This window comes from Cydia amplana, chromosome 17 (assembly GCF_948474715.1).
Source record: "Cydia amplana chromosome 17, ilCydAmpl1.1, whole genome shotgun sequence".
NCBI lineage: Eukaryota > Metazoa > Arthropoda > Insecta > Lepidoptera > Tortricidae > Cydia > Cydia amplana.
In genome coordinates, this window is record NC_086085.1 from 9093711 (window position 1) to 9121211 (window position 27501).

The 27501-nt window shown below is 34.4% G+C and overlaps 1 protein-coding gene across 2 annotated transcripts in view; it reads right to left on the reverse strand.

Annotated features, from left to right (window-relative positions):
* Positions 1 to 11451, reverse strand: part of LOC134655917 (zinc finger protein GLI1-like) — a 264248-nt gene extending 252797 nt beyond the window's left edge. Inside the window, exon 1 of one of the 2 annotated variants that reach the window (XM_063511421.1) lies at positions 10077 to 11451. The gene's annotated coding sequence lies outside the window, so the exon portion shown is untranslated. The remainder of the gene's footprint in view (positions 1 to 10076) is intronic. The other variant, XM_063511422.1, reaches the window with a different exon arrangement.
* Positions 11452 to 27501: the final 16050 nt, after the last annotated feature.

The following is a 27501-nucleotide window of genomic DNA, read 5'->3' on the forward strand; positions in this document are numbered from 1 at the left end:
TACGATACAGATAATGTTATAAAACCGGATAAAAATACGTCATCGTCAGTCAACCCCAAGTGAAGTCCTACGCGTAACAGTATTTACCCAAAAAGCGTGATATGGGTTATTCGTTTAAAACAAATCGTACAATTCAAGAGATGTTAAAACACACAACACAAAAATCTATTACGGTTAACCCCGTGACAAGATAAATAAAACTCATCACCTCGTAGGGAGTTTTCACTATGGGCTATAAAGTTTTACGAGCTCTCCTAGTTATATTCGTGACGAGTACAAACGGTGCCATGGTGATGAAAGTGGTAAATGAGGTGTTTTATTCTAACCACTTCGTGCCACAAATGACTGGCGCATAAATAATAATTAGCTTCGCCAGTAAATATTGTGAGTTTGTGACAAAGGATATATTTATATTAGTAGGTATACTTTATCCAATTGAATATAATTTCGTAAGCATCCGATTCTTCTTCTTCTTCGCGTTGTCCCGGCATTTTGCCACGGCTCATGGGAGCCTGGGGTCCGCTTGGCAACTAATCCCAGTAATTGGCGTGGGCACTAGTTTTACGAAAGCGACTGCCATCTGACCTTCCAACCCAGAGGGTAAACTAGGCCCGTATTGGGATTAGTCCGGTTTCCTCACGATGTTTTCCTTCACCGAAAAGCGACTGGTAAATATCAAATGATATTTCGTACATAAGTTCCGAAAAACTCATTGGTACGAGCCGGGGTTCGAACCCGCGACCTCCGGATTGCAAGTCGCACGCTCTTACCGCTAGGCCACCAGCGCTTCTACTAACAGGCCGCGTGATCGTAATTATGTACATTTATGAACTCTTTTTTATAACAGTAGATAATAAATGTATTGTCATATATGACGATTAATGTCTTAATTTGTAGTTTAATTAAATATATTTATTCAAAAATGTACGCCTTTCAGCTTATAAATGATAGGCACTAAGGGGAGATATTACTGAAAGTGTGTTAAATTACTTCAACTGGCACAACTTCAAAATATGGTTGATTGATGAAATGTACATATATATATATATATATATATATACACATATTTATAACTAAACACGAGTAAACAGATGCCAGACAAATTACCTACATGTGTTCACTTAATTAATGCCCAAGAAAACAAACTAAAATGTACTTTAGTTATACTGCAAGCATCATAATTAAGTTATTGGCTATGTGCGAAGGTATGATGCAGAAACTAAAAGATGATATCATATTAGACTTGACGCCGACGCGAGGAAGATGATGAAAATGTGTATAATTCTGCAGCGCTCTACGTGTATAATCTTAATCTCATATGGATTAGATATGTCAGTATCAAAAGTAATGTTTTTGTTTGAAGAAACGTCACTTTTGATACTGACATATCTACTCCATATTGTATCTAGACGTTATCTTAAAGTTAGAATCGGGCCGTAAACCTAGTATTATATGAAAGACAGGTCTTCAAATGAGTAATTTACATGTAAGAAATATGTCGGCGCGTATTGTTCTTGACAACTATTTTTATATTCGTTCTGAATACAGATTTTCCACCCAACTGGCCTTGACTTGCATATACTGTACAAACGTGTTACTGTCCTATTTATTTGGGCTTGACATATTTTTCAAGCACATTACTAAAAACGATGTGGTACATGCAGTGTGAATAAGAAAATAGAACCAAGCGAATACTTTAGAATGTTCAAAATATTGCTAAAGTTGTTCAAAAAATATAGAGCTAAAATATATTACATATGTACTAATAAATAATTATTTATCAAAATAATTTAAAAAAATATTACCTCAACCTGTCGGGAAAATCTAAAACAGATTGGCTCGTGGCAAGTGCAATCAAAAAGAGACGAGGTCTGTATATACATATATTTCAGAAAATAAAAAAAACTGGGAGCTTATTTGACTTGAGAAATTGACAAAAGGTAAAATGGCGATTATGAAGTCGCCGTCGAATGATAAAATGTCAAGGTTTTTGATTTATAATATTTTTTTTAAACTTTATGCTCTACAGTCTACAGTACGGAAAGCACGCGGCGAAACTGAATTCACCGGCATCGGCAGTAAAACGTGAGACAGTAAAAAATCCATAAAAACCCCGAACCACTTAAGAGCGACACGTCTCGGAAGTTCACACTAGAGTTGTATAGTGTAGATGTATCATCCTCGGCGGAGACGGTATTAATTATTTGCATATTAATACATGAGAATTAACTCGCTCTCGGAGACAATAGAAGGCCGCCGACGCCGTGTCATAGCAATAGAATTCGCCTTGGCACTCGGTCGTAGATTACTCGGGAAGATTTGGCTCTTCGACAACTGTCGGGCATGGAGCTAAGAAGCGATTCGTTCGATGACAAAATGTATATTATTCTTATTCACTTATAAGGATTGTAACGTAACTAATAGATACGAACAGTATAGTATTCATTTAGGTTTTTCTTCAAGTAAATAATCATACTAAATCGAAATTCACTTGTGTGGTTAAAAATCAAATGTTCAATTTCCTTTTAAAGGAAAAATGAACAACACAAATGATGTCTTCATACATCAAACACATTTGCTGTACATACAAAAAGTAAGTACAGCCAATGTGTTTGATTATGATAGGTCATAAATCATTTTAACTCATACTCGTAATTATACGAGTAGTATCCTAAATATACATAGGTTGTTACAGCCACTTTGCAGCCACTTTGGTCTTTGAAAGCTCGCTTTGTTAACTCTCTGGTCGTAAGTCAGTTCCAGATTTATTTCCTTTCTGATTTTACTCGATCTTATAAGTAGGTGAATACCATGCTGATTCCGATTATTTCAAAAAATATATATATACCTATAGTGTGACATCAATTAATCGTGGGTGAGAGCCGGTGTCCAACTAACAGCTTACATCCGGTAATATAGGTATGCGATAATTAGCGAACGCAAACAAATTTAAGAGTTCACACTTGTGCTTTATATATTTTCAACGAACAGGCGTATTCTAATTTTAATAACAGGATATGAATTCAATCTGTATTAAATAGATATGTATTTATAATTTTATATCCTGTTATTAAAATTAGAATACTTTAATAGCCCACTTTACGTTCGGGCGAATAATTCAAAAATTGTTTTTCATCTCGTCTACCTACTTCGGTAAAAAAAACATACAGGGTGGCCAACTTAGAGGTATACAACTTTTTTTTGCCGCCATTTTATTTTGGCGGTAAATATGACAGTTATTGCATGAAAATGAGTTTGTGTAGATACGGCAAATTTATTATGGAGCGTTTTACGACGGAACAACGTGTTTTAATCATTAAAAACAATAGAAACATTAAAAATAACGTTTCCCGGTCGATTAATTTCGAGAAACGGTGACATTGACTGGCCCCCAAGATCGCCTGATTTAACAGCTCCTGACTTTTTCTGTGAGGCTATCTAAAGGGACGTGTCTATGCTAATAGGCCAACGAACCTTCAGCAATTAAAACAAAATATTCGAAACACTGTCGCTGAGATAACGCCAGAAATGTGTGAAAAAGTGATGAAAAACGCGATGAAAAGGGTTCGCATCTGCCATGCTGCTAGAGGTGGACATTTGTCTGACATTATTTTCCATGTGTAATTGCTGACCCTACATATTATATTTAACAAGGAATACTTAAATTTTTTTATGTTTTATAGAATAAAATTTCAAAAATAAAGTGTATAGGTACCTCTTATTTGGCCACCCTGTATATATAGGTACACGAAACCTTAACAAATTATACACCTAAACCTTCCGGATGAATCATTTTATTGATACGTAGGTGAAAACCGCTTGCAGATTAGTTCAGGAGTTTTTGAGTTTATCGCGAACATACATACACACAAACAGACAGATGCGGTGGGGGACTTTGTTTTATAAGATGTAATGTAGATAAAATGACCAGTTTAATTTAAGCAGTATATGCTAGGCTATACAGCATTGAGCTCTTATTGAGACTAATAGCATATGACATGACTATTAGACTCAATGTTATGTCTCTTAACACATGTGTGTTGCTTAACACACATATTAAATATGTATTTAATATGTGTGTTAAGAGACATGACACACTATTGAAAAATATGCTAAGTGCAATGGCAGTTATGTTAAAACCGTATTCGTGAAATTTCAGGAAAAATATTTTTTTTTAATATGTGATTTCTTTAAAAAAGTATAGATTATTGTCTAAAGAATCGTTTGGTATACCTATATAACTCAAAATTTGTCATTTTGTCGGTTGACACAGTTTTGCTTAACCACGTCCATGTAAGTCCGGTAACGTATGTGATCGTAGCGATCGCTGACAGATTTAGGAGTTCACACGCACTGGTGCTTTATTTATTCTCAACAAAGACGCGTAGCGCTTAGTGTTAATAACCCACTTTACGTTCGGCGAATAATTTATATAATTGTTTGCTCAATAAACATTAAACTTTAATGGGTAGCTGCAATTTCTTTATCTATCCCGAACATTTTTATAAACTAATTTCGGGTAGTTCAGTGTTGTTTTATTTATGTCTCCGTTGACATTTGCTGGGACGTCAGTCTTTCCGTGACCACAGCTGGTGCAACTCAGCTGAAACGTCGCAATTAAAGGTAAAAACAATTAAACTATATCGCGGTAGACCCATTTGTGTGATTAAATATGCATCTCGTCTACTTCGGTAATTACGCAAATCATAACTATGCAATAAAATACATAAGCAGCTGTTTTTAGCAGTCCATGATCCACATTGAGCACTAATTTGAATTTTCCATGCTTTATAAATTAGCTATAGATGTATCATATGGTAGTTCTGGAATAAACAAAAAACCCATCTAATAAAATTATTTTTTAGACACGTCTTCTTACTAACTACTACGGAACTTCTGAACTTTAAAGGCCTGTGCACACCGGGTGGGTGTGCGTAGACGTGCACGTGCACGTGCGCGTTGTAATATACAGTTCCTTATGAGAGACGACACACCGCTTGCGTGACGTGTGCGTGCGCGTCTCCAACATTTTAGCGCACGCGCACGTGCACGTCTACGTAGCCGCACGCAGCCGGTGTGCACAGGCCTTATGTCTCATCTATGCACGTTAGCCTTAATATGTTTTTGCTACAAGTGGGGCGCAGATAAATATTCCCTAGCCAAATGTTTTATATACATAGTGATCGAGGACTAGCGCTGCTCCTAAAAGTGCAAACAACAACTACATAGTTAGTTTAACAAACTGTGTAGTACACAGCTTAACCCTCCGTTATTATGTAGTTGTACGATTCAACGTCATTTAATATTAATTTGTATGTAGTCGTAGTTATACACAGAAGCTAGTTTTTAATAATAGATTATGACATAGTAATCAATGCATTAATAGTAGTTTATGCAACAGTGATATAATAAGGGTTCTTAAAATTCAAGGGTCGAAGTTACAAAACGAGACGTAGTCGAGTTTTGTAAAAAAAGACCCGAGAATTTTAAGAACCAATTATGAGCTGTTGCATACATTACTTTTTCTATGACAGCTGCAGCAAAAAAAAAAAAAAAAAAAAAAAAAAAAAAAAAAAAAAAAAAAAAAAAAAAAGTTATTATTAAAAAAAAAGAGTTATTATTAAAAAGAAAGAGTTAATATTAAAAAAAAAAGGGTTATTATTAAAAAAAAGAGTTATTATTAAAAAAAAAGAGTTATTATTTAAAAAAAATTGAGTTATTATTTAAAAAAAAAAAGAGTTATTATTGTAAATGAAAACATACCTCTTTCAATCAAGATGATCGGAACTTGTATCTTTAAAAAAAATAAAGCAGTTGTATTATACTCATAAGATGACTGCTAGCAGTCATCTTATGAGCCTATAGACAAAGCATTCAAATGACATTGCTTTAGATATCACTGTCAGTCATTTAATTGACACATTTAAGTGCTGGAGTAGAAAAAGCAATTTAGATTCCACGTTTGAATAAAGTGTAGGTAGGTAGGTACATACTGGGAACAAAGAAAACAGGGAAATAAAAGAATGGGTTCGCGAAATAGGAAGCTCTGTTAGTTCATCCGATAGCTCTATAAACTTGACACATTACTGTACAAAATGTACTTGGGTTTTTTAAGATATCGTTTTTCATTTCTACCTTCCTACTTATTTATTTATTTATTTTATCTTTATTGCACATCAAAAAAAGTACAAAAGGCGGACTTAATTCCTCGTGGCGTTCTTATAACTACTTGCATGGTTTCCTTACAATACAACTATACCTATATAGCAAACGTTGTGAATATTACTGTGATATCACAATATTATGTTTACTTTGGCTTTCTATATGATTTTTCTACTCCAGCACTTAAATGTGTCAATTAAATGACTGACAGTGATATCTAAAGCAATGTCATTTGAATGCTTTGTCTATAGGCTCATAAGATGACTGCTAGCAGTCATCTTATGAGTATAATACAACTGCTTTATTTTTTTTAAAGATACAAGTTCCGATCATCTTGATTGAAAGAGGTATGTTTTCATTTACAATAATAACTCTTTTTTTTTTTTAAATAATAACTCAATTTTTTTTAAATAATAACTCTTTTTTTTTAATAATAACTCTTTTTTTTAATAATAACCCTTTTTTTTTTTAATATTAACTCTTTCTTTTTAATAATAACTCTTTTTTTTTAATAATAACTTTTTTTTTTTTTTTTTTTTTTTGCTGCAGCTGTCATAGAAAAAGTAATGTATGCAACAGCTCATAATTGGTTCTTAAAATTCTCGGGTCTTTTTTTACAAAACTCGACTACGTCTCGTTTTGTAACTTCGACCCTTGAATTTTAAGAACCCTTATTATATCACTGTTGCATAAACTACTATTTTCTACTCCAGCACTTAAATGTGTCAATTAAATGACTGACAGTGATATCTAAAGCAATGTCATTTGAATGCTTTGTCTATAGGCTCATAAGATGACTGCTAGCAGTCATCTTATGAGTATAATACAACTGCTTTAGTTTTTTTAAAGATACAAGTTCCGATCATCTTGATTGAAAGAGGTATGTTTTCATTTACAATAATAACTCTTTTTTTTTTTAAATAATAACTCAATTTTTTTTAAATAATAACTCTTTTTTTTTTATAATAACTCTTTTAATTTTTTTTTTTTTTTTTTTTTTTTTTTTTTTTTTTTTTTTTTTTTTTTTTTTTTTTTTTGCTGCAGCTGTCATAGAAAAAGTAATGTATGCAACAGCTCATAATTGGTTCTTAAAATTCTCGGGTCTTTTTTTAACCCTCTTCGACCCTTGAATTTTAAGAACCCTTATTATATCACTGTTGCATAAACTACTATTTGAGAAGTCTAAAACAATGCAATTCTAGAAAGCTAGAACTAGCTTTGTGGTTTCCTTGCACCTAATATAGAGATAAGCTCGGTAGCGTGGATAGGAAAGCAAAACCAAATATATTATATGATAAATTGATAATAAATAAGTTTATGTATTGAATAACTGTTTCATTACGTTCATTATCTCCTTGCTTTTACATAATATTAAAAAAAATGGCATATTACACTTATTACCTACGCATTGCATCTGGATCATACCGTCCTGCCCAAGCATTTTAATTAACTTAACGGTTCTGCTTTAATTAAGGAGGCTTTCTATAAGTATACATTGGGAATGAAAGAATATCTATAGGTATATGAAATTGATAATATATCAAGGAGTTTTTGTGTAACTTTTGATGTGCCTACTGTTACTATACCTACTTCCATATCAACACTACTGATAGGTAATTAAATTGAGCTTTTAGTAATCCTTAGATAAGTAACGCGGCTTCAACAGAAACAAATCTAAACATTCTGCTTTTTCTATATTAATATATAGGTATTTATGTACACAATGCTTACCCGTCACAAGAGATACCGGCATGTATGAATTATGAACTATATTTTTTTACTAAGAATTAATTTTTGTCCCTCTCTACACTAGTTAAATAGATAAAAAAAAACTCGTCTGTAGAGATTTAAGCAAAAATATATTTAAAAAATGAGTACAGCCTTTATTGTCAAAGCGTTAGATTGCGTGTTCAGATATTTTTAGCATTTCGACCGCTCCCATAGGTATACAATTTTATAAAATGAGATGGACTGCTACCGCTAATACCTTATAATAAACCCGTCAGTTAAATAAAATACGTGACGTCCAGTTGTACTGCTATTATCCTATTAGTTCTAAAAGTGTGAAGAGGCAATCCCTTAATCGTCAATCAATATATAAATAATAGGTCATTTGGTTTTAAAGTAAACAGAACACTTAGGTTTATCAGTTAAGGAAAGTCTTTGCTTAAACCATATTATATGGCATACCTATATAAAACTTTTTCTACTCCAGCACTTAAATGTGTCAATTAAATGACTGACAGTGATATCTAAAGCAATGTCATTTGAATGATTTGTCTATAGGCTCATAAGATGACTGCTAGCAGTCATCTTATGAGTATAATACAACTGCTTTATTTTTTTTAAAGATACAAGTTCCGATCATCTTGATTGAAAGAGGTATGTTTTCATTTACAATAATAACTCTTTTTTTTTTAAATAATAACTCAATTTTTTTTAAATAATAACTCTTTTTTTTAAATAATAGGTAACTCTTTTTTTTTTTTTTGCTGCAGCTGTCATAGAAAAAGTAATGTATGCAACAGCTCATAATTGGTTCTTAAAATTCTCGGGTCTTTTTTTACAAAACTCGACTACGTCTCGTTTTGTAACTTCGACCCTTGAATTTTAAGAACCCTTATAAACTACTATTTTCTACTCCAGCACTTAAATGTGTCAATTAAATGACTGACAGTGATATCTAAAGCAATGTCATTTGAATGCTTTGTCTATAGGCTCATAAGATGACTGCTAGCAGTCATCTTATGAGTATAATACAACTGCTTTATTTTTTTTAAAGATACAAGTTCCGATCATCTTGATTGAAAGAGGTATGTTTTCATTTACAATAATAACTCTTTTTTTTTTTGAAATAATAACTCAATTTTTTTTAAATAATAACTCTTTTTTTTTAATAATAACTTTTTTTTTTAATAATAACTCTTTTTTTTTAATAATAACTCTTTTTTTAATAATAACTCTCTCTTTTTTTTTTTTTTTTTTTTTTTTTTTTTTTGCTGCAGCTGTCATAGAAAAAGTAATGTATGCAACAGCTCATAATTGGTTCTTAAAATTCTCGGGTCTTTTTTTACAAAACTCGACTTTTTTTTTTTTTTTTTGCTGCAGCTGTCATAGAAAAAGTAATGTATGCAACAGCTCATAATTGGTTCTTAAAATTCTCGGGTCTTTTTTTACAAAACTCGACTACGTCTCGTTTTGTAACTTCGACCCTTGAATTTTAAGAACCCTTATTATATCACTGTTGCATAAACTACTATTATCTACACACATGTCATTAGTGCTCTATAATGCGTTCAGAAACCGTAGGAAATGACAAGCTTTATTACAACCAATTTTACTATGAGAACTTTCTTATCTGTGGTAGTAGGAAAATTTGTACTTTAATGTACGAGTACATAGGTAACGTTATAGATTTTTGTAAGGTTATGAGTTTAAATTTGGAACAGCAGTCAAAACTCAAGTGGGTCTCTATTCTAGTATCCATAGATATTAAAACAGTTATCGATACGAAACGTCAATTTAGTATGTTTTTTTTAATATAAACCGCACGATATTTGATCTCGAGTGACATGAGAATAGGGGCTTCATTCTTTTGTCTAGGAATTAAAAAAACTACGGATATGTGACATGCGTCAAAAAAAGTTTTCATTCACCGCCATTTGACGTACAGTTTATCTTTTAGTTAGTTTTAAGTATGTGTTTAGATAAAGTAGTGTATGTAACTGTACATAATTAGGCATTAAAATACTCGTGTGATCCTTTTAAGAAACTCACTAACGTTCGTTTGTTAAACCCACACTCGTATTTTAATGCCTCTCATTATGTAGCAGTCACATAAACTACTATAAACACAGAAGGAAGATCGCTATAACTTCAAGTAAAACATCTAATATTTACACACAAGAACTTACCTAACCAGTTAAGGTTGCTTTGATTTCCTCTCCTTATCACAGACACTATATTTAACTATGTCCAAGTACTTTCACTGTATCACTTTGAAAACAACGCAGCACAACCGCCATCTCAATGATAATGGAGCTTGCAAGTTTTTGCTTCAGTTCTTTGTTATAAGTATTCACAACCTCGAGGGAAATTCAGGAAAAATCGAGTCCTAAATGTAACACAGACAACCTTTGTAACATCGCTAACCGTAGAAGTAGAAACATGAACACCAGACCAGGTATCTATTAAGTACTCGAATTCTTAATATGTTATCATTTATCAATATACATTTATCAGTATTACTTTGCTTTCCTAGCTTTTAATCACAACTTATGGATTGATTTTACAACCAGACTTGATTATTATTGATACGTCCGTGAGCAGAGGGTGGCCGAAACCACACATCCTACATTATCACAACCGGTTGCTTTGCCGTCAGTTCAACATCGTCCGCAAGACCACTCTGCGGCAGTTTCCTTCCATATTGGCTCCTCCGTACACTACAATAATTTAAACTAATCGTTATTCACAACACTGAAGAGGTAAACATTGATAGTATGCATAAATTTACATCTTGCTAACTTTCCATATCTTTCATCACAAAACTATATAACTACATTCCAATCATCCCTTCCACCGCATCGGACGCACTTTATTATAACATTAGCATATTCTATATAGGGTATATTTGATGATTGTTTTTGGCACAGTCAGGTTTGACAGTTTTCATGTTTCGCACGTGACGACTGACACACGCTCCGCGGACGCGGGACCGCGGGATCGCGAGGTTTTCTCGAGCACTACGACCGTCCACTGAACACGCGCCGCTACGGGCCATATGCATTTAAAAATAGTTATCTCTCTCGCGAATCGTGTCAGCCCATCTTACTAATATGCGATAAACAACCGTAAGTCGGAGGACGGCGGTGAATGTCAGGTGTTGTCCGCGCTGTCAGTGAAACTGTGTTTTCAGTTTCCGAACGCGACGTGTGTTCCTCTTACTGTTTGTGCTGTGTTACTAGAGGCAGAGGCACGCGTTTCTCGCTGCAACTGCTGAAAGGCGAAACCTGTTGAAATAGGACGGGAGGCTGGGCGCAAGCGAGATGTCGCTCTCTCTCGCGATCTCTCGCCTAGTTTCAGCCGCTTACTTCACTACGCAGGCGTGTGTGCGTGAAAACTCGCGTGGACACGAGCAGCGAATCGGTGTTAGTGAGTTGTGGAAAACTCTCTTAGGCTGCTTTCACAAACGCGTGGGTTTTCTTGAGTAACGACGGTTGTCCTAATAGATTCCATTGTGTGCACATCGTATGCCGTCTATCATCTTTGATGTTTTTTGTTTCTGCTTAGTACCTACTTGAATCGGTTTTAAATTTATTGTCTTCTATAGTTACAGTTTTCTTAATACAAACTTATTAAGGTTAAAGAAGTTTGAGTCTCATTTAATAAATTAACTATGTAAAAATGAAACACAGTATAATCTAATAATCGACATTAATTTTAATAAGTAGTTCTGGTAATATTCGTTTAGAACCTATCTAAATCTGTTCATGGTTTTGCCTTCTCATAACAGAGTAAAGTAGTATTAGGTATTCATATTCCCGAATACAAATCTATTATTATTGTTTCCAGGTACCGTGATAACATTAATTTAATCCCAGGAAAACTGCGGGTCATCATTTCGTGTTGTTGCGGGTTTTTCACACGGCTTATGTGAACCTGGGGTCTGCTTGGTAATTAATCTAACGAATTGGCATAGGCTCTAGTTTTAACGAAAGTGCAGACTGCCATCTGACCTTCCAACCCAGAGGGAAAACTAGGACTTATTGGAATTAATTCGGTTTCCTCACGATGTTTTTTTTAGGAAAATTGTGAGTGTCGTTACTGAATTACGAATGTCCAATTCAAACCTAAATAATTTAAGTAGCTTGTAAGAAACGTAGGTGTCGTCGTAAGGAATTAATCAATTTAAAGTGGCATCAAGCCCAATATAAACAAGGGGCCACACAGACGCGTGGCATAATCAAATAGCACGCAACTTTCTCGTAGGCTGTGTAGGTCGTCGGAGAAGGCAGTATAGGCGGAGGCTGCGGCGCAAGCGAGATGAGCAGACCAACGTGGCTGCGCACGCAGCGCTCGATACACCCGCGCCTCCTCACTCACACCCGCCAGAAATCTATACCGAGCGGGAGACCGCCTCTGACAGCTCCAATGTAACGATGTACCCTCCATTATATTGGGAATCAATTGACAAATGGGCACCGCGGTCGCACAACCACACGCACGCTGCAGTGTTTGTGGAGCCAAGGCCAACGATCATCATTGAGGACTATTGTTTATCTTTTTTAAAAGCCTCCTAATGGACAGAAGTTCGAGGACAGTAAATCCTTAAGGAGCTTTAATGGTAGTTTCTGCGAATGGCTCTTATCAAAAGAATAGAAACCCATTTGTGTAGTTCTAGGGATAGAATATTGATTCAAATTTAGTTTAATATAGTGCTTTGACAAAGAGCTTGGTAAACAATGCAAAAAGTTTCTCATTTATTTCTATTTTCATCATCTGTTTAGGTTATAATCTGAAATAGATTTCATATTGTATAGAAAAATCTAATGGCGAAGACCGGGCCAAGTTTACAATTTATAGAAAAAAATATATTGGTTCCCTAAGTTGTATCTCATGATGAGGTTTTTAATATTTAAAATACCATTAGACTTGGAAGTCAACTACATACAAATCAGAATGGTATTGAGTCATCTCTGCTTTTAGTGTATTGTGTAAAGATTTTCTTCGGTTCGTTCGTAACACGTTTTTATCTGTGTAATTAGGTCATTCTTTCTGCTATTTGTGTACCTATTCACAACTGAGCGCAAGAAGCCGTGCGATGTGTGATTGACACATGAAGACGCGACATACCGGCTCATCACATTAGTGGATTCGTTCAACTGCTGTCGTTCGCACCGTCAGCATTTGTAGTAAGAGTAGATTAGAAATGTATAGCTAGAAGCTAGAATTCTAAGGGACTAAGAGGTCATTATTTCTGCTATTTGTGAACCTATTCACAACTGAGCGCAAGAAGCCGTGCGATGTGTGATTGACACATGAAGACGCGACATACCGGCTCATCACATTAGTGGATTCGTTCAACTGCTGTTGTTCGCACCGTCAGCATTTGTAGTAAGAGTAGATTATAAATGTATAGCTAGAAGCTAGAAGCTCGAATTCTAAGGGACTAAGAGGTCATTCTTTCTGCTATTTGTGTACCTATTCACAACTGAGCGCAAGAAGCCGTGCGATGTGTGATTGACACTTGAAGACACGACATACCGGCTCACATCAGTGGATTCATTCAACTGCTGTCGTTCGCACCGTCAGCATTTGTAGTAAGAGTAGATTATAAATGTATAGCTAGAAGCTAGAAGCTAGAATTCTAAGGGACTAAAAGGTCATTCTTTCTGCTATTTGTGTACATATTCACAACTGAGCGCAAGAAGCCGTGCGATGTGTGATTGACACTTGAAGACGCGACATACCGGCTCACATCAGTGGATTCATTCAACTACTGTCGTTTGCACCGTCAGCATTTGTAGTAAGAGTAGATTACATGTATAGCTATATAGAAGCTAGAATTCTAAGAGACTAAGATACAATACAATGCTCTTTATTGCCTACCTCACAAAGTTTACAATATATATACAGAAACAAACAATTGGATAGAGGTGAAAACAGGCGGTCTTATCGTTGAACGATCTCTTCCAGACAACCTTTGAGTATCGAAGACAATAAAATTAGAATATATTTACGGTGGATGGCGCAAAGAAAAAAATTATATACGATGATAATGTTACTTACCTATATTAAACATCCATTGTTAAAATTAATTATAGCATACCATTCACCATAGAAAATTATTGGAAGATCATGATCCGCCGTCATTTTTGGACAAAGGTTTTTGAAATGACTACTGGGTCGAGTGTGGTCACTACCTAGTATTTCATAATTACAAAAACTCTTTTAACAGTTCTAAAAAGAAGCTGATTTATTTTTACTTGTCAGTCTATAACCTTATTCTAGACATCGAGCGTAGGTACAGCTGCACTTTGAATTTAAGGTCAAGCAACAATAACGTTGCTCTAAGCCATGCTGAATAGACCTTGCTCGGCCATTCCCAAGATCCCAGCCATTCACCGACAAGTCTCTTGACATGCTGCTTAATTACCTCCCGTAATTAGACCCAACACAGGAAAGCTATCCGACAAGACAAGGGAGCAGATTCCCGACAACGTAAATCATCTCACTGAGGCCCAAATGAGAAAAAGAAGCCGCTCACAAACAATTTATTCCGTTTGGCCCGAGCGCGCTGATTGGTCCGAATCTCGTATACAAAGTGAACTTTTTAACTGAAAACAGACATAATTACAGTGCGAGCAAGTTTATCCTGGCAGCCGGATTAGGATCTAAATGATATTGTATAGATTTAGACAACTTCGGTTATTTTGTTATTTGTAACGCAACAAGTAAAATGTTTAACTAATTGTAACCGAACTTCAGTTTATAATAGTATAGAAATGTAGGTTATGTCAGTCGCTAAAACAAATCGATACCTCGAATCCATCAAAGTTGACTCAGTAGTTATTAAGCTACGATAAAACACTTGACACAAACATACACCTTACATATTATATAATAAACAATATTTCCTGTGCATACATACATAAGTACGTGCTAGATTTCTATCGGCAGATCCAAGAAAAAAATATACCTCTATCCTCTTAAGCCCCGATGTACTTTTAAAAGGACAAAGTCGTATCGAGTTTTGAACTATAATGAAATAGAAGAAGGTTCCATATTCAAAACTGCAAAAATGAATATGGGACTTAGGAGGATAGGTCAACAAATGGATCCTTTTGTTAGACTCTTCTTGTGGAAATATATAATAAGACCGTTTTAATTACTGTATACAATAGGAGTGCAATAAACAATTTTGATTCTGATTCTGATTCTAATTACTTTATATAATCTGTACAAGTACTACGTAAAAGAATATCTTATCCAATTTATATTAACCTTAAATAAATGTCATATACTAAGAAAAAAGTGACCAAGGCCTCCAGATACTTACTTTACTCTTTGGCCTCCAGTGCCCCAGGCTGGAATCGAACCAGCGTCCTCTGCTATCGCGGCAGGTGCCTGAGCCATTCGCCAATTTATATTATTCACATTTAATGACTTTTGCACTTTTTATTCCGAAATGCGCAAAGAACAAAAAATATCGGGAACGAAGTCTCGAAGCAACAGCAGACGGTAAATAAAAGTTGGTTTTACTGTAATCAATGACAGGCGCCGATGGCTGGTACTTGAATATTTATAAAGTGTCAATCTCAATTCCGAACTGAGATATTCCAACAATCGGAAGGCTTGATTCGAACCCCTACTATGGTTTCTCAGAAACATTGCCCTAATTTTAATAATATCTTCGGTATCATTCGGTACATACCCAATTACCCATTGCTTTGAATTTAGTTTTATTTTTAGATTGAGTTTATAATTATGTAGTTATAGTTATCTTGTTATTGAGTTAATTATACATTAAAACTAGTTAATAACACTGTGAGCTGATCTCGCGAACATTTGCTCCGCCATTTTAAATATTTCCATAAATTACAGTAAAATCCATACTATTGTGTTGTGTTGTTTTTTTTTACGAAAGTATAAGCTTTTTTTTATACTAAGCCGATGACAAACAAGCATACAGCGTGCCTGATCTGATGGTAAGCTATACGGGTTATCCAATTTTGGCGCAAACGAACATTCTTAGTAGGTAGACATTATTAGTTATACAAGACCGACTGATTATGAAATTACCTACTAACCCTAACGCCAAAAAAATACCCTAATTATAATACATTATTTATTTACATATCGTCGGTATACTTCTAAAACATGATAACTAACTGAAACATAGTTTCGAGAAAACGCGAGTTGAAACTTTGACCCTTAAATGTGTGAATTTAGAAACGCGTTTTTACTAATTTAATTCTAGACATGAAATTTTTGAGATGTTAAAATTGCCTTAAATTGGTAAAATTGATATTTACAATTTGAAATATGTAAAATATTGGCCGATAAAAAAATGGGATGTGTTAGTTATCATGTTTTGCCTGTATACAAAATGGACTAACATTAATGTATTACGTAAAAAATATATAAAAATGTATATTTATATAATTGAAAATAATGAGAAAGATAATAAATATCCTTTTACCCGGGATTATAAGCAAATTATAAAAACTAACGTAGCAATAAAAAGTAATAAGTGACATGCAACGTGTTACTATTTACAGGTAAAGAGTTATAAGTTATAAGTGAATTATTCTTGTAATTTTTGACTTTTCCCTCCTTTAGTGAAGAAATATGGGTGACAATACACTCCTTATTAATTAAATAACTGTAAAAAATGTATATTACTGTTTTTTTTTTGCAATTAACGAGCATATTTTAATCAGTTTTAAGTGAACTTAACATTATCTAGTTGTTTAACTACACAATGTTTTGAAAGAAATGTGTACAAGTAAATAGTGATAAATAATGTTATAGTGTTTTACCAGATGCTGTAACTAGGTTCTTAATTATTTACATTCAGGCAAAAAATGTAAAGGTTACTTTATATATTTTACGTGACCAGTTTTATGAAATATGTAGTTTTAAGTACCCTTATTATTTTTTACGTGCACATTATATTTTATTTCTTGTCTGTTATTACGTTTTTACACTCTATAACTTTCTAAATAATAACAATAAATTAAAAAATGCCACATATATATTTTGAACAACAAAATTTGAACAAAACTGTATATGTAACTCATTTTTGACCATTTTGTCAGTTATCATGTTTTGGAAGTATACCGACGATATTTAAGTATGTACTCGTAACAGATATCGCCAAAAGCTTCAATTTTATTACTTCGGGTAAAGATTAATATAAGTGAAACATTAACTTACAACAGCATAGAAAAGGGAGGGTTAACTGAACCGTAACACTCGTCTGAAGGTCCTCCGAGCAATATAGTGAGTGGTCTATAATACCCAACTTGAAAATTTATTGCTCTCTATTATGGAATAGTTTTAGATTTAATGGATTGCTGAAACTGTGAAGGTGAAATAATAACTAAATATAATACATAAAGGTATTACTGAGGTTGTAATAAAGGCGTGTAGGTATGTGTAGGTATTACTAAAACTAAGTATTGATATGTTTTGAATGTACCTATTATGCTACACGCATAGGTACGCATATGCTAAATACATATCCTTAATTAACTCATTGGTTCTTCGCACTCTCATTGTGGTCGTAGCTATGGGTTGAAAAATAACAAAACCAAACTTATCCTACTACCTTGCGTGCGATGTACACTGAAAAGCTATGAATACGGATCACCGGGTATCTACATAAGGTATAATAAATCTTTTCATTTCTATAGAGCCTGGTGCATGCTCAACCGCCTGAGAACAGGAATTGGCCACTGTGCCCACCTTCGGAAAAAATGGGGTTGAAGCGACCAAGAATGCTGAGAATGCGAATGCCTTAAGCAAACCGTTCGGCATATCGTTTTGAAGTGCCCACTAACAATTGGACTTTGTGGCCCAGTGGAAGATTTTAAGACCATAACGAGAGCAGCCATTACTTGGAAAAATATAGATTTAGATTATAAACTATATAACTATGTATGAACAGTGTAAAATAAATGCCATACGATAAATAAATAAAAAGAAATCTATACACTGTGTTTTTTTTTATTTCCGTTAATTTCAAGGGTGCATTCCTGAGCTTAAATCAAGCAACTTTCTCAAAGACACCGATATTCTAATTAACTCCATTTCGGAGATAATCAATAATTTATTTTTTTCCTATAAGGCCTCTACAAGCGTGTACACTTGCCTTAGGGCCGGTTTACATATTGATTAGTACTTAGTGTGAGTTCATACTTTTGCTACTAAACTTAAGTACAATCTCGGTCGATCGATGTTCGAAATGACATTGATATGTCACAGATTTCAATTGTTTGGTTGAGTTAAATGTAAAGCCCGTGTTACAACAACGCTATATGCTGTATTTAATTAGTTTTTAAACTTAATTTTTTTTTGTAAAAAAAAGCAAAAAAAAATTTGTTTTTTTTTTTAATTAACTATGCCGTTTAGTTCTCTTAAACGTACTTAACCATACCCCGAAGTTAACGGAATTCAATAAAAACACGGTGTAGAGCGTGTCTTATATTACTAGAATGAGATGAAGTACTTTAATAAAAGCTAAATTTAGCAACGCTCTTGAGTTACCAGACCAAAACTTTATAATATTGTACCAAACTTTGTTGAATTTCTTACCTTTTGCAAAACTCACATAAGAATTGCTTCCCAGACAATGCACTTGCACCCGTATTTTTGTTAGATCTGCAGTAACATAGCAGTAAAAGCATAAATTTACTCGACTAAATTCGGGTGGTTACCTAATTAAAGTTATGCTACTTAGTAGAGCTAGAGATTTAACTGGCGTTTTACGGTTAGAGTCGTCTCGTCTGTCCGTTTAAGCAGTCAAACTATTCGTTACAAGTTCTCAGAGTAACTAATTACTTTTGTACCGTCTCACTAAACTTTCATTAAAATAGTCAACTAGGTGGTAATGCGAGAAAGCGACAAAAGTACTTAGTTTAAATAGTTGGAACAAATTAAAATAATATTTCAGGGTTTTTATAATATTTTATAATTAAATACATGGTCTTGCGTGGCGTTTGATAAAGGGGCGTTTTTTTAATGTGCTCCTTGTAAGTCAGAGATCTATGGGGAGGGTTATATTTGAGGTTGGAACCTTGAAGTTTAACAGTAGGGTTGGTAGTAGGCATGTTTTACATGAAGATGGAAGCACGCGACCTCTGTTTTACTGGATCTTGGTATGAGCCTCCATGACGTGAAGAAACTCGATATGATTTTGACTTTTTCCGCTTCCTCGAATCTTCGACTCCAAGCAACTAGTGCGATGTCATCAGCGTATATAAACTTTCCAGCTGTAGTATCGGGCAGGTCGTGAATATATAGATTGAAAAGAAAAGGTGCCATTCCCTGTGGCAGGATGTTGTTGAGTTTCCTTCGCTTGCTTTTGGCACCTCCCAGATATTTCATTTTACTTATATTTTTAAATGTGATAAAGAACAAATGACGATGTACCGTCATTTTACTGCTAAAAGAATATTTAAATTAAAACCATGTTGTGAATTCTGAATTGATTCTCAATTAATTGATTTAAGCGTGAAAAGGTAAAAGACAGGTAGAGTTACTTTTGCAATTATAATAATTATTAGTAGGGATAAGTACCTACCTAAGCGAAATAAAATAAAAACATCCTAAAATATTACTAATAGATTACAATAGGCGGTATTATTACTAAAAGTGGTTATCTTCCATATAACATGCAATAATATAGGTACCTAGGTAAGATTAGGTTCAATCTTGATCAAACTCTTAATATAATTACCTATTTACTTAATATTTTCCGCTCAATCTTCTTTTAGAAACGCAGAGCAGAGCAGTTGTGTCTTGGAGTGACTTTCGTCTTTCCGGTAAAACGAACAGTAGAATAATAGATCGTCTAAAGGCACACTAGTGGGATCCCGCCTTAAAGATTATATATATATAATAAATCAAGTAACATTCGTTAAAGTACGCTAGATTTATTCCCTCGTGTCACAAATTTTAATAATCTTGCTAAGTGATCCAGCCTGTTTGATCTCTGCTTCTTAGAACTAATTGGTATTAATACGAATCTTTTTTTGCATATTAATCATTTACCTACTAATAAAGGGCATAAAGAATTACGTAGGTATTTAAATTATAATAATTTAGATTAATTAAGTAACGGGTCAACAAATCATTTCGGTATAATACATAAATGTAATGTGTACCTACACATTACATAAAAGTATTTTGTTTATACTTGACAGCAATGCAAAAAATATTTACATTTTGACTTTATAATTAAGGATAACTTGCGTAAAATAAAACCTGAGTAAATAAAAATTCAATATGATCCTGCCTGTTTGTAGGAGTGATGCTTATATGAGTAGTATAGGTAAACCTAACATCGCATCACACATATCATATCAAAACCATAATATTACGAGTAAGTATCTATGTCACTTCAACACAGGTTACCTGCCTGCGCAACTGGATAGCTTTGTAATATCTTCTGACCAGTCCTGGCTTACCAGATTTGTAGGAATCATACGTACAGTACATTATGCAAGTGGTATTAAAACATATTAGGTATATATTCACGATTAACGATTAGACTTTCGCTTCTTTAAAACAAACACATGAAACACGAGGATAAATAGTTAATTAACGCCGATCGACTTGTGTATTGGCGAGACAACTCATAACAGCTTCGGCACATCACAACATTCACAACAAAGGGCGAAACTATCGCCGAGAATTATTTCTGCGCCCGTCGACCTGTCAGCGGGCTTGACACGCGTCTATATCCCGCGTTTGGGGGGAATTACTTCCACAACTCTATTTCATGTGTCAAAGATAAAAGAGTTTCGCATTTTCGATTTATATTTTTATTATAACTGAATATAGTGTCCCATCTATAATGGTTTATTTATTTCTTGGCGGTTTTAGGTACTTTTATCATGAAACCTTTAAGATAAACTTCGCTTCTATAATGTTTTGTAAGTGTTGACGTCGTTTATATTGTTTGACATAAAACGAGTACAAGTAGTATAGGTATGTAAGTTCATCATACATCATCAGTTTACTCGCCCTATTTTTATCACAACCTAATCACAACTTGTTATTTTATTTACTGTTATATAAGCTTAGGCACGTTACGATTTCGTGACATTTTCCGGGAAAATTAAATACATTAATATAGGCAGCAAAAAAACCCTTAGGGCTACCGAATGATTATTTTTAATTCATTAGTTAAGTTTTACGCTAATGTATTTGATGTCATATGTATATAGATAGTATAGATACCAAGTTAAGTATAAACTAACATAATTTATATTCCATTAATCTTAACTACCTGCTTTGGCGTCATACTATTCTTTCGGATGACATCAGCTTTGCAGTCTTCGAAGAAAATTATTACATTGTTTTTCTAATAAACGTTGTCAATGTTGTTTATTTGCAATGATACAATCGCAGTCGTGGTGACAGTAAAATTTTTACTATTCAGTTGTTAACGCAGATACCTATTTATTGCCCTCCATTCTCAATACAAAAGTAAGGGTTACGTAAGTAAGAACATAAAATCTATGGAATTTAACCAATAGGAAATCAAGCAAAATATTCTAAAAGCACTCATTATTTTTAAGGAGAAGAAAATGCTGTAAATTCTCAATTTGTGTGGTAAGAAGTAGATTTTACTTACCTACTTTTTGGGATTAAAGATATTTTTTCACAACAAGAGCTGTAAACCTCGCAAACCCTTATGGCGCCACCATTTAAAAAAAATACAAATATTAATCGACAAAATAGGTCTATAATTATCGAACCTGCCAACAAAATTTCACGAGAATCAGTTGAGAAATGAGAAAAGTAACCCCCTCTGTATAGAAGTTTGTATTAAAAGGTGCTAAGCTAATAGTATTGCTCACTGTACATGATATTTACCCGAGTAAACGGAAATTCATGGAAATAAGACCTAGTTCAATACTCCTTATTTAATTTAAAATGACTTAGGTACCACGAAATACACTCGTTGGCTTATGCAGTTTATATTTGGTATTAGCGACCCGCCGCGGCTTCGCACGGGTTAACAAATTATACATAAACGTTCCTCTTGAATCACTCTATCTATTTAAAAAACCGCAACAAAATCCGTTGCGTAATTTTAAATATCTAAGCATACATACAGACAGACAGACAGACAGACAGCGGGAAGCGAATTTGTTTTATACCTACTATGTAGTGACAGTGATAGTGAAGTATTATAAATAATTAATATGGGCCTAGGCATTAGAAGGACATGGTAAATAGAGTGTACTTTTTTGGTTAGTTAATAAATACTATAATATAAGTCAAGTGTGATTGCCATTAGGTAAACAAATACATATAAACAAATTTAAATTAAACAGTCATTTTATTGGAGTAACTTTTTGAAACCTGTTATACGACTTGATATATTAAATACATAATATTAATATTAATGAGACAGACGCAAACGTTTAGTAGCATGTAAATTATAAACTTTATAGCAGTTGCGTATAAATAGGCTTATTACAACAAAAACACTTTATTTAACCCGGATATGTGAAAGTAAAGTAGGCTTCTCTACAATAGAACAATTAATGTCAAAAAATATTGTACCTAAGTACCTACCTAATGTTCGGCAGTACGACCTGCGTATAGTACCGAACGTAAAAAATTATCAGTTATCACCCACATCACATCTACATATTCTTAACATAACATTTTTTATACTCCTAATGAAAAAACAATAATTTCAATATCCAACAAAAACACTGTTAATCATAATCTTCAGGAAAACACACACTTCCCCGCCTTACGTATCCTTTAGGACACTTTGATCCAGAAAATATGCTTCTGTCTTCGATGCTTGGCACTAACTTGGGGTTATTCTCAATTTCGACCACTTTATCAGGAGGCATTTCGGCCGCGGCGTCAAAGAGAGTCACTTTTTTATCTTCTCCGTCTATTTCAATCTTCATAGTTGCAATCGTCTTAGCTGCGGTGTCGTTAGTCTTTTGTCGTATAGCCACGTCCATAATAATAGCTCCTGGCGGTAAACTGATCTGCCTTGACTTCAAGACTCCTGCATCAGCTAGTGTCGCTATTACAAGACACAGGGCCAACTTGGGGTATAATAGAGCCATTTTTTAATAAAAAATTAAGGCTGATGTTGAAATTAACCATAAGCGTTCGAGACGCGTATTTAAATGGTTATGAGTTGCTCAAGCTGATGACGGGTATTTTATAGAGGTACTAAATGCGCATACGCTTCATCGCAACAGGGTCGAGTTACGGAATGATTCATGATATGACTAAGGACGTGCCTGCGTGTGGCAGGGGCTTACCAAGTTTACTCTAACAGTTTGCAGCGGTTATTCCCATTTCTTCCCAACGTAAAGGACTGGCACTGGACGATTTTATCATTGATTTTCAAGTAATAATTCCTACTTAATGATGACGTGTATGTTATGTGAATGGAAAGTACTAATTTACCTAACATATTAGTAATAGAATCTATGCATTACGTGTACGGTTTCAGTGGCGAGCGACATTTAGTTTGCACTTTCTATTGGTATGTAGTATCTCCAAAGATTAATTTATTATTGCTGTATCTTTGGTATTTTGTATTCAACCTAAAGTGCCTAAATAGGCACCCACTACTATTTTCATATTATAAATAAATAATAAATAAATACATATTATAGGACATTTTTACACAAATTGACTAAGCCCCACAGTAAGCTCAAGAAGGCTTGTGTTGTGGGTACTCAGACAACGATAGATATAATATACAAATACTTAAATACATAGAAAACAACCATGACTCAGGAACAAATATCTGTGCTCATCACACAAATAAATACCTTACTGGGATTCGAACCCAGGACCGCGGCTTCACAGGCAGGGTCACTACCCACTAGGCCAGACCGGTCGGTCGTATTATATACTTACTACAAGTCTCAATTTTATCCTGTTTAGGCAATGACTAGTATTAATTTGTATAAAAAAATAAATTATTTACAATACTTGTGTATTAGCAAAAATAAAATAGGCCGCTTGGTTTTATGACAATTCATTATTTTTAAATTTTCTTCACCTGGTCTACACCTGGGTCAACTTTGACATCTGACCGTCTCGCGCGCGAGTCCACCATCCATACTTCTCGAAGTCGCGCAAGATGTATGGAGTTGCGCGCGAGGAAGCAACTCCGCTACTTTTTAAAACGATTAGAACTATTCATTTTTCAAATACAAACTGAATCAAACACAATGAAGGTTTATAACACACTCGTGTTAGGTAAAGGACATAGATATTTTATAGCTAACGATTACTTCCGTTTTATTTATAGCGGTTAAGTAAGAATACAGCAATGTAGAAATTGTTGCATCTTTACGTGCAAGCTTGGCCTTAACCATATTTGGTAGTAACTCATCCCATATAGCTAGTGCATTACACTAATTTATTTGTTACAAATGTGTGTTTTATATTTACTATAGGTACCCACATGAATGTATATTTTACATCGTGTGGTAGGTATCGTAACAGTAGTCACCCAAACACAGGCCTTGAGCTGACCACTGAGCTTTATTGGGAAGGTGCGAAGTCGGTGGAGGGGGAAGTGGCGCTGATCGTCACAAACACAGGTAATCTTATGGAATGTCCGACATTAGTACTTAGCGGCAGCCGCGTGAACTAATTTTACTCCATAAGATTTAACGTAGAAAGTCCAACAAAATGAGGGCAGCACCAGTCGTGCACATAGCGATTTGTGTAACATGATATGTATGAACCTTATTAAATTATTAATATTATATTACTTAAACCGTTTTTTGAAACAGCAGCAGCAAAAAAGTAAGTACCATTCCGGCCCATTCAAAAATAACTTTTGATTTCGTAGTCAGACATGGAACTTTTATCCGCCGACCTTGATACCACGCGTTACTCCTTTACCTATTAATCTATCCTTGCATTAACCTTTTGGACGCCAATGACCGATATATCCGCACCGTAGGTTCAACGCCAAAGACCGATTAATCGGTCACAGACCACAGAGCAACATCGACCTACGTGCATATACATAAAGTTCAACTTCAGTTTTGACACTTTAATGATGTGGCGTCTGAGTGACAGCTTTTGTGTTTGACACGGCATGGAAAAGGTTAATAAAGAAAAAAATACGTCAATGTAATCCGTAATAATATATATTACATTGATTGTGGGGGCTGGTCAGTATGTTAAATGCGAATGATACCATAAATAAATAAATAATAAATATTATAGGACATTCTTACACAGATTGACTAAGTCCCACAGTAAGCTCAAAAAGGCTTGTGTTGTGGGTACTCAGACAACGATATATATAATATACAAATACATAAGTAAATACATAGAAAACACCCAAGATTCGGAACAAATATCTGTGTTAATCACACAAATAAATGCCCTTACTAGGATTCGAACCCAGGACCGCGGCTTAACAGGCAGGGTCACTACCCACTAGGCCAGACCAGTCGTCATTAATAATTGAAGACTGTCAATACCTACACGCAACCTATACCATGTCGGCGACCAATCGTAAGATTAGGCAGATCATGAAACTCCTATGCATGTCGTGAAACGTGAAATCATTCGGGGCTCCTATTTCTGGACAGTTAGCCCTTCGGGCATGTGAAGCAACCAAACGAACCTATCCTACCTATCTATTGGTTTAATGTGACTATCGTCAAAACATTAAGATCGACCATGGACCTATAATATTACGGACAGAATTTCGCTTACAACACAACTGTGATTCCAACATCCACCAGTTTCATAGTATTTACGCGTGACACACACACATTGACAGCCCACATCCACCAGTTTGCCGTCAGACGAATCGAAACGTCATTGAAGTAAACATGTCGAAGAAAAATATAAAATATGCCGGCATGCGTAGTTAAATCCTGCTAGAATTGTACCGATCGAAAGAAAAAAAGTCACGGAATAACTTTTCATACTTAAGTTTATCAATCAGTACGTAAAATCACGATAATTTGTTGTTTATAAATTATCAAACTGCAAAACAGGAGTGTGACCAGTAACATGAATAGGGTAATTTCCCGAAAGTAGGGTAATTGATACCCTTCTTATTAAATCATTATGTATTAAGAGATCATTTAGGTAAATGGTTAAATTATTGATTGTGCATTTCAAACTAGGTCGGTATGGTAATTTCCCGATACTAAGGAGATTAGACGCTTACATGCATGTTTGATAGTTAACGTTTGTTTGTTATGTATTATATTTTTTTTGTTGAAAACCAGATATGTTACAAGTTAAATGTATAAATTAAAAAAACATGACGAACTGATTTCATTACGATGCTAAGTATCATTAGGTATTGAAAATAATGTTTGCACAAAGTAATTGTGCAATATTGCGAATTTCAAGACCTATAAAATCAGATACGTACACACCTTTTTTATTGTCTAACGTAAAACTGTCCCAATTTTTTTATTCGAAAACAAGGACGATATAAAAATAATTGTTTCACCATTAGGGGAGAATTTGTGTTACATGGTAACACTCGTCTACACGCACACATTCAAACCGTCCGCCATTGTAGTGTCACAGTTTGTCTTAGGTGACAGTCCGTCCGTAATATTCTAGGTCCATGAGATCGACCTGATTTTGCGATCGGCAGCCGACATACATATACATAATAATAGGTACAAAAAAATAGGCAAAGGTATGAAAAGATACATTTTAATAGTGCATCGGCAATAAGTTAACAACACATCACAACACAAAATTTCACTGAGGCGCGATACTTATACGACATTGCATGGTCTAATAAAACATGGTCTTCTCTTCCCAGAGTGTCACTTGCCTACGTCACAATAACATTGCCACTTTATTTCAACATAACATGTTACATGGGTACATTATATCTATGGTTAATAAGTTAATTTATTTCTTTATAATTTAATAATTTTCATTTATATGTATTTTATCTTAAATTTTACAATAACACGTCATTTTTAATTATTCGTTAGCAATATCTTCCGATTCACGAAAGAAATTTCAGACGTTCGGGTAATTCTGTTTACACTACTGGCAACACAGGATAGCGCTGTCACATTTGACAATCCGCCATTTTGTCCCTGACCGACCGTCCTTGTCGAACGCGTGTTAATTGTTATTTCCTTCTCGCTCAGTGTCAGCAGTCGCAGTGTTTTCCAAACTTTTCACGTCGTAAGCTTCGTAATTAATGTTTTGTTACGAAAATGGTTGGCTGCTCTATTCGGAACTGTAAGAGTAGGAGTGAAAAGTGCAGTATAGATTTGTTTTATTTTACTATGTTTCTACATGAATAACTTAAAATTAATGCCGTTAAAATAATTTTCACTGTTGGTTAAAATTCTCCCACATTTTAAAGTTTGAGAACCTGTAAACAGCATGATGACGTAGGCAAGTGCCAGTTAGGTCATTCGCGAATCTCGGAAGAGAGTACCAGGCGGAGTATATTATTATACCATGCGACATTGCCAGTTAAGAATAATATGTATAATTAGCCCCCGTTGCAGATTTCACCGTTCTCCTCAAACTGGCCATAATTATATGTAGATTATCGATTATCTGGATTATCGGTATGCCACGGGTTGATATTAA